The sequence below is a fragment of the Anguilla anguilla genome, chromosome 9, assembly GCF_013347855.1.
Source record: "Anguilla anguilla isolate fAngAng1 chromosome 9, fAngAng1.pri, whole genome shotgun sequence".
Taxonomy (NCBI): domain Eukaryota; kingdom Metazoa; phylum Chordata; class Actinopteri; order Anguilliformes; family Anguillidae; genus Anguilla; species Anguilla anguilla.
In genome coordinates this window covers 11,032,311-11,042,432 of record NC_049209.1, presented here as the reverse complement: position 1 = coordinate 11,042,432, position 10,122 = coordinate 11,032,311, and positions in this window count along the sequence as shown.

Here is a 10,122-nt window from a genome sequence, read left to right as displayed (position 1 = left end):
ATGGCAACTTTAAAAACAAAAATGTCTTTTTGCCAATATTCAGAACAAAAAATCTTTCATGTAAGTGTATTTTTCGATTGGTAATTTATTATTGTTTTTCTTGAAAATTCTCAGGGAGCTGCTGGAGTGTTTCAATTTTTTTTTTCAATACATAAAACGTTGCTGTATTTCGAGTGTGTATTTGACCCAGGTCTGATGTGCTTGAATTTCCTGTCATTTCGGGCTCCCAGTATTGATCTGTGGAATCATATTCTGCAATGTATTGCATTTCAGTGTTGGTTGGTCTGTTGTGGTTGCAGTTTGGCATCTTTTGACAAAATTTATCTCATGCCCTGGGGGATTTAAATGAGTTAGGCTACAAGATGAAAACTTCTACCGGAACATGAACACCAGCTGGAGCTGAAAACCACATTGGGAAAACCATTCTTGTCACAGAGATTCCTTTTCATTTTATGGTGGTGGCCATGACTTGCTGTAGTGCCGGGAACCCTTGGCTGCTTTTCTAAACAACTGGATTTATCCACTTGCTGATGCAATACAAACCAAAAAGCTCTCATTCCTGAGTCAGTGGGTTACCATGACAACCATGAGACTTTTTCCTCCTCTTCAGTGGTTTATCTCCTATTATACAAAACTGAATCTCAGCCCCCAATTCTTTCCTCCACTGCTCACTTGATCAACTGCCTCATTTAGATACATAAGTGGTGCATTTTTGGACCATATGTCTGTGAGACAGTAGACCCCTGTGAGGGCAATAGTGCATTATGGAGCTATTGCTTTAGCTTTGTTTACAATAAAGATTTCGCTGCAGTAACCCCATAGATATGCACCATTGTAGTATATGGACACAGCAACTCTCCAGTCAGATTTTCCAAAAGTTTTATCAAATTTGTTTCCTAACCATTCAGCCAAAATATGGCATCGGGTTGGCACAGAAGTGGTAAGAAGTAAGCAGTACCCGCAGGCTTAGGAGATGTTCCAGTGGATCACTGTGGATATGAGAGGGTTTCATAAAATAAACCAATGAATGTCCCTTGGAGTTTTGCCCACCAAGTACAATTCTTTGCATCCTGACATCCTGATTTCCAGTATCAGAAGATGGGGGTATGTAGCTGTAAACAGTTTTAAACAGTGTATGTCAAAATACTTTTTTGCCGTCAAAGCCGTTTTGTAGTCTAGTTTCACTTACCACCATTCAGTGATTTTTAAACCCTATTTGCAACCAAATTACAGTTTGCTGTTAAATAGCAAGGCTTAGTTTGTGCCCTTCTTTAAGTGGGAAAATAGATAATTGGCAGTGTTCTGACAGATATAATCAGTCCAGTCTTAAGGAGTTTGGGTTTTCTCTGTTCTGTCTCTCCAGCTGCATTGTTGTGCATAGGAGTTGCATATTAATTTCAGCTGGTACAACTCAGTTGATGAGAATAAATATTGCAGTACAGGCTTGCGAACAAGTGTTGTCAGAGCAACATGTCAGGAGTAATTAAAAGCTGAATGCATAATTAAATATTGGCTCCCTTTGATCCTGAGCTGCCTGACCTTGGACAGTAATAGGATGTTACATTTTTGGGATGTGTTACATTTATGGAATTCTCCCTGCCAAGTGAGGTACACTGGCTGCCAGCGGCCGTTTCCAAGGAAATACAAAAATGTGGTAAGGCTGGCCCACATTGCCACATGTCACGCTGTCTTCTGTTTCTGTTGCTTAAAGCTACAGTCAATCGTTTGACATTCAGTAAAATGAAGGCTATCGATTGACTGTAAAACAGGATTTTTCTGACAGTGTATGAACATTATCATGCTTTTCGCATGGCAGACTGGAGTCAGTAGAAAAATTCAGCCATGCTTCTCTGTCCGTCCGTCCCATTCTCGTGAACGCGATAGCTCAGGTACGCCTTGAGGGAATTTTTTCAAATTTGGCACAAACGTCCACTTGGACTCAATGATGAACTGGTTAGATTTTGGTGGTCAAAGGTCAAGGTTACTGTTACCTCACAAAACATGTTTTTGGCCATAACTCGAATTCATACGCTAATTATGACAAAGTTTCACACAAATGTCTAATAGGATAAAATGATGAAGTGATGACATTTTATATCCAAACTAGCTACTGGTTGGCGGAGGCATACAACCGCAAGGCGGTATTTCTAGTTTTTTTCTTCAAATTCAAATTTCTCACCATATTCTCAAAGATTCTGGTGTTCCATCCCTCCAGTAGAGTTCCAGAGACTTTTAGACTCTATGCCAAGGCGCATTGAAGCTCTTCTGGCAGCTTGTTGTGGCCCAACACCTTACTATGACACTTTGTTGGTTTTTCCTTTAATTTGTCACCCGTCTATATATATATATATATATATATATATATATATATATATATATATATATATATATATATATAATATATACAGCTTTGTTGAATGCTCGATTGTGACTGGTCACTTCAGGCATTCTGCAATCAAATTTTCTGTGTAATGACCACTGCTATATCACTCCGCTGCTTGCGTGCGTGTGCGTGCGTGTGTTTGCATGGAGCAGAATGTATGTTCCAGCTCAGTCTTCACTGATTAAATCAGGATCAGTTGAAGCCGAACTTCAACAGCTCATAGGGATTGGGATTATCTTGATTAATCTGGCCTGGAGCTGCTTGATACACAAGTACCCCCACAGGCTGCAAGCTCAACATCTTGATGCTTGAGCCATAGCCAGCAGAGGTAATCATTACAATTCCCTGGTTCCTTAGGATGAAGGAATCAGGGAAACTGTCACTCAGTCAATAGCCCAATAAGATTGCACATTTAAATGTTCCAATGTATTGCACTCCTGTATTCCAGCAACTGCAAGTTAACCGTCCTGGAGGTGTGTTCAGGCCTACGATAGATGTGAACATAAACACCTGGTACCTTCCAACTTGCGCAAAATAAATTTCCACATTGTAAAGCAGGCTTTTATTTAGGCATCAGTGAATCCTTATTTGTTAATTCGATTTTGTGAGAAGGCTAATTACTTCTCAATTATGTATTATTGAGTTACCATGTCTTCTGGATGCCTTTGTATGTGAAATGAATTTGCCTTTATTTGTTCTCTGGTTATCATTGAAAAGGGAAGCATTTCACTGACAACTGTTTATGCCTCTTTACAGATCCTCTGCACCAGTTTAAAGGCATGCTATGTAGGATTTTTAGCCTTGCAGGGGTCATGTGTTTGCAGTTAAAGAAGTCTCCTCCTCTGTCCTCAACCCTACCCATTCACTGCTGTTGAAGACAAAAAAAGCCTGATCCCACCCCACAGGCTCTGGAGCCATAGTGTATTTTTATGAGCAAAAGCATAGCTACAGTACGTAGCTAACAATAGCTGTCTTTAGCGTCCTAACTTTTTTTTTAACCTAAAACTGGGACCTGATTACAAGGTGGAGTGCTGGCTACAGCAATTTTTAGGACAGTTTGTGATTTGGTCTTAGTGACTTGACTACCCCTAACCTTTCGCAGATTTAGGCACTGGTTTTATTTGTGTATTGGAGTACAGATCCAAAAAAAAAAAAATTATGGACCTTACTGTATGTATCTGATCTAACATCACTGAAGAGACTGGTTGGGCATATTTAGAAAAGTAGAACATTTTATTTTCATGACAGATTTTGTGTAGGTGTGAATTTTGTAAAAGTTTAGGCCAGTCTATTGCTTTTGTTGAAAGAGCTCTGCTTGCCAGGCCTGTTCTTAGGAAGCTGCAGATCAAATTTTTCACCACGTCAAGGATGTAGTTACCATGGAAACTGACTCAAGCAGCCCTTCTGCGCTTGGTGTGAGATGATTGGCTGCTTTCACAATTTGGAATAATTTGCCTGCCAAAGTGATCAATTCGTGGTGACAAGCAATGATGCTTGATTTCCTTTCTCTGCAACGAGTCCTGACTGACTGGCTGACCTGCATTTTACATTATCACAGACTCCCATTAGTTGAAGCTGAACTCATACCCAGTGACCAGTTGGCGCCTTCTTTTCCATTCTGTTGTTTAGGAGTAAGGATGGGTATTCGGGCTGAGCGGGAGCATAAGGGCTGTGCCGATGTTTGCTAGCGTCTCAGGAGTGTCTCAGCCATGGGAAAGGAAGTCATTTGAAAGGCAGCCATTCTCTGGTAGTTCATTCACCGTGGTGACAGTTTGTGCCGGCACAGTGATATACCGAGGAGCAGCCTTGGCTTTGTTCAACAGCAGCTTCACACTGCAGCACAGAGAAAATGGTTTTGCGTTCCCCTGGCTGCTGGGAATGGGAGGAGAGCAAAGGAAGAAATTGCTTGGCTGTCCCCTGCGTGGACATTTTTTACAACTGCATATGAAAACCCACACATCTGCGAGAGTAAACATTGTGTCTGTTTGGAAAACTGAGCATTTTTTCAACCGTATTTTTTCATTACACTCATGTATTATTCACAAACACAATCACAAACCAGGGGAAGAGAAAAAAAAAACACAAACACTCACAAACACTTCATAAAAAAAGAAAAGAAATAGGGCCAAGTTGAAGACATACTCCCGTAAGTCCACATTTAGTCCCAATTTGTTTTTTGTTTATTACAGCAGCATAAATGGAATGTTCCTGTGCAAATAACACAGCAAATCATTCACATACACATCACCCAAGATTATAAAATGTTTTTCTAACAGTCTGATAATCCTTTTAATAAAGCAGCTGCTAACCGAGGACCAATTATTCTAAAAAGGGGGACCACATCTTATGGAATACAATTACTTTACATTTAGATCTATCTGTTAAATATTGCTTATACCAATGGATCATTAGATATGGGTCCCCCTTTTTAGAATACATGCGTCCTAGGCAATATCTCCGTGGGTAAACGGTGGGAGGTGGGGGTGGAAGGGTTCCTTGGAATATGAAAAAAATTCTGAGTTAATTTAAGAAGACTCTCTTAATATAATAAATAATACGCATCGTTATTTTTTTTATTGCTGATTTCCAATATCGATTATTAAATTATTAAATGTAATCTTGACATCAAGATTATTTTTAGCAAGAGTCACAAGTGTAGAGTGCTCTCTACTGGACTGGTGAATGAACACATCTCTACTATAACCACTTGGTGGCACTCTCTGCTAAGATCTGATTTCAGGCATCCAATGTGTTGTCTAATTATTAACAGCAAAACCTGATATTATTATTATTATTGTTGTTGTTGTTATTTATTTATTTTATTATTTTTTAATTTTTTATTTATTTTGGCAAGGAGGCCAAAGTCTCATTCACAGGAGAAGCCCTGCTTACAAATAAAATGGAATTCATATTAAGAGATACAGGTTCTGAGATAAGGAAAATACATAGGCATGGCTTATAATGCTTAATAAATGTGCATAGATAAAAAAATAAATGGATAAATAATTAAACAACAGCAAAATAAAATGGCCATATGACATGAGTGTATCTAATTTCAGAGTGCTTTGGAGCTCATTCCAGGCTTTTTGGGCACTAAAACTAAATGCAATTTTACACACATTGGAGGATACGCAAGGGACCTCGAGGACCAACCCATTGCTAAAAGCGAGTTTGACAGTTACTTTTATGGAGTAGTGCTTTGTCAACAGAAGCCAGTACTGAGCCCTTCTTTTGGTTAGGGATGCCCACCCCATAGACAGATGGGTTTGAAATGTTGCTCCAGTAATAAAACAGAGAACGCATGGTATACTGAGTCTAGGGCAAGGGTGTCCAATCTTATCCGAGAAGGGCCAGTTTTTGTTTTTGCCAAGCACTATGACACCCGATTCTACTTCTCAAGATATTCATTGAAGACCATGATTAGTTCATTAGTTGAATCAGGTGTTGTATGCTGGGCTGAAAAAAACACCTGCACCCACACCGGCCTTTTTCAGATAAGATTAGACACCCCTGATCTAAGGGCTTCAATGTGGCGTATGCATATAGATTATGTCTCCATAGTCCCAAACTGGTAGAAATGTTTGAACTATCTTGTTTTCTATAGCACGCAGAAAAGCAGGATCTATACCTGTACAGAAATCCAAGTTTAATTCTAAATGTTTTGAGATGAGATGGGTATAGGCATTGAAGGTGCACTGAGAGAATCTTTACAACAAGAATTTAGAACTTTACTTCTATTATTAAAATAATAAAAAGGGGTTACTCTTTGTTATGGCAGAGATAAGAAAATATACTATGGCAACAAGGTATCAAACAACAGTTTCCTTGCTTTGTAAGATCACACCACCTGATACTGTGCTGGTGTCCATAGTTGCGTAGTGCTGAAATTGCCTTTCCTGCCCTGTATCGCTCACTTCAGACAACAATACAACAATATAGATCATGGCATTTCCTCACTGTCAGTCAGTATTGAGATGTTGTTCCCATGGCAAGCTTTCCTCAACACATGTGATAGTGTAGCCATTCAGTTTCGGTTTTGGGTTGAAGCAGACTGGCTTGTCTACTGACCTTTCACACTGAAAGACACTTTTAAGAGGCCGGGAGACCTGTTCATTGGAGCATGGCAACGTGATGCTTAATTACACACAATCTGTGATTTATGTGACAGACAGCTTTTGTGACAGACCTGCATTTCTGTTTCATCAGACCCTGAACTGTCAAAAAAAATTCACCAGTTCAACAAAAAAAGCACATTGAATGCTTTGGTTCATGGAAGCCTGTCCAACAAACATTCAGAGAATTGAATGAACAATTTTTCTTTCAGCAGTTTCCTTTGGGCATTTTTTTGTCCACATTGTGCACAGGAACTTGGGCTTTCCTCACATCATTAGAATTCACCCCTACCCATACAAATTGTACCTGCAAATAGCACATGTTGTTAGAAAAATGACAGCTGTCAACTTTGATTTAAGATTTCTCCTTTCCATAAACCCTGTATAATGCACTGACTGTGGGTATAGGAGGAAAATCATTTGAAAGAGGCCCTTTTGTGATTCCCCCCCCCCCCCCCCCCCCCCCCCCCCACCATCCACCACTGACGGAAAATAAAAAACCTCTAAACAGATTTCACAGCACTGCTTGTGGTGCTGATAGCATTAGTGGAGTAAAATTCAAAGTTTCCCCTTCAGCACGATACAGCAAAATCTCATCCATAACAAGATAGGGTCTAGCATCTTGATCAATGAAAATCTTGGGTGAAACAAACTCTGTGTGGGCCTCAATTGCTTTTTCTCATTTTGTCAGGCTGCTAATCTCTGAACAAGACAATGAAATTTGAAGTTACCAGACAGATTCCTAAAGCCCAGTTCAGACGATATATTTGGTGAGCTGCATCTGGTGACTCTACAATGTTCTAGAGCTTGTCACATGTGATTAGAAAAGTTGAATCGTCTGTAGCAGCAAGTGTTGTTGAATCGTGTAATTAAGCAGTAGCTCATGACAGGCAGTAGTATTTTGTGATTATATCACAGCTAAGCGGTATTGTTCGCAACCCCCTTAGCTGTGATATATTAGAGGTGGACAGTTGTGTAGGTCAGGGATCCTCAAAGTATTTGGCTCTAGGAATCGGCAAGCGAGTCGAAAGCAGTGTCAAGGCCCTGTGTGTGTGTGTGTGCGTGTGTGTGTATGTATGTGTGTGTGTGTGTGTGTGTGTATGTATGTGTGCACGTGTGTTGGGGTGTAGGGGTACAAGGCAGTGGTCGCCTTAATGCAGGATTTAGCATTTTTTATGCCAAAAAAAGTAGCCAATATGCAGAGAAAGACTTACACCACAACAAAATAATTACTTCTGTTTCTTTGACTCAATTGTCGTGTGGTTCCTGTTTGTCACAATTGGGGCCACCAGTTTGTCATTACACAATTGTGTCTTTGCTGTTACACTGGCATTAGATGTTTAGAGATGGGTAGTTCACACTGCGGCAAATATTCTCTGCAATATTCTAAAACGATTTTGTCACATCGCAAATGTTTGGTCTGAACTGGGCTTTACACCGCAGTTCATATTAATAAACTGGGCACCAAATGGAATTCTTCTGAAGAATAATTAAGCAAGGAAATATGAGCAGTATGCCTGCTGAAAGTGCTCTCTAACTTAGCTGCCTAATATGGTAAAAGGGACATAGAATGTGATTGGACATTGAAATAAGGGTCAGAAAATAAATGAAATGGGACAACATACCAATATAGAGGATAGTAAAATCTAAAATTAAAATTGCAGGTATCAGAAAGCTTTCATATCACAATTTTAACTTTCATATCATAATTTGTATTGTGATATGAATGTTTTATATTGTGATATAAAATCTCTCTGATAACAGCACGAAGGAAGGAACTGAATATACCTCACTAATCAGAAACACCTGTGAATCCATTTGTCCTAATTGTTATTATGGTTCACTGACATGGGGGGTCCTATGTATAAAAAGTGATGGAATTTGTACACGGTGAAACCAAATATAAAAAATATGCTTTAATAAAAGCAGAGAAGCTGCACTTTAACCAGATGTGAATTGTCCCATTACAAATCTAAAATTGTGGAGTACAGACGCAAATCAAGGAACAAGGGCAGACGGTGTCATTGATGTGAAGCACCACTCTGATGTAGCACCCCCGGCACTTTACCTGTGCTTATCTCAACAACCACGTTGAAGTACTAAAACAATAGAGGCTACATTTACATGGATGGCGACATGCGGCAAAGCTGACACACCACTAAAACTTGAGAGTGTCGCCCTTTTCAGCTACTTGAGTGTTAATTGCTCCCCCTTGTGGAGAGTCTCCAGCTAAATGTGAATGAGTGAGTGTGTGAGTGAGTGAGGGAGTGAATTACAAGCCCGGTCTGTGAGGTGCTCCGCATCTATGTCCTCAATTCACCTTGCAATAAGAACTAATGCTCAAAGCACTGAATAATCCACAGATTCTCTGAGACAAAAACAGGTTTCCTTCGTCAGACTCTTCAAAATGATTTTTTTAACAGCCCAGGAATTGTCACCTTAATTTTTTTTTGCATTGAGGATGGATACTAAATAGTCTGGTTGCATGCTTTACATGCTTCATACAATAAGTAGTTAGCAAGTATGTCGTAGAAATCACGTTGTGTCATGATAAGATGGAAATCACTGCAGTTGATTGTGACATTTCTGTAGTGTGGAAAATGACTGTTGATGGTAATTTTAAGATATAACAGTTGTACTGTAGTTTGTTTTAAATCTGGAGTTAGCCTTAGTAAAGGTATGACATCCTGTCTTGCACTGTGTTGTGGACGGCAGGTGTGTTCCAGGTGGTGGAGCCAGCCACCTTCAGTAATTCACATATGTGCAACACTGTGCAGATGGAGGACAGTGATGAAACACTCTGGGTCATTTCCGACTTGCATTGTACAAACTACTGCTGAGTGCTACTGCCATAGAAACACATGTAGCCTATTACTACTACTATTGTCAGTCTTTCATTAGTAGTGTTGGCTACCAAAATCCGTTACCACTTAGGCACCAGTTCCCGTATGGCACCATACCCACCGGTATCAGTAAATTTAAACGGTACCCATCCGTACTCATTGCCCCAGCTGAAAGGAAATTTAATTTATGAATTGACACTGCTTTTCTGAGGACTGCTTGTAAAAGAAGGATTGTTTGTTGATTCTATAAATGAATCTGTTGTGGTTGGTAAATAGCAGGGGTCAGAAAGGGGAGACACTCCCATTCTGACTGATAAGAGTCACATAATGCAGAGCTGAATGAGTGTATCAGAGCTTTTTAGCTTCTTTTGGATGTTTGAGTTGAAGCAATTCCCAGAAGACATGGTTAAAGATATTGGCAATATCTATAGGAATATGATTCTCAATGTCAGTAAAATTAATAAATTGAAGTGTATGTTTGAAGGCATTGTGGGGTGGATGGGGAGGGGGCAATCAGCAGATTGGCAGATGTCTCTCGCAAAGGTCCATGGGAAGCGTTTGTGGAATTAAATTGTTACTTCTTTATGAAGCACTCCAGATACAGAGAGGAGGAGAGCACATCACTCAGATGTTGATATCCACATCACATTTTGCATGATCGAGGGTATCTGGGAAAAATGTTCAAATCATCAACATGACTGTTCAGTCATCGCTCTAATTCTTTATCCTATGCATTTACAGCGATTGCAATATTATCATGTTACTTTTATGAACCAATGTAAGG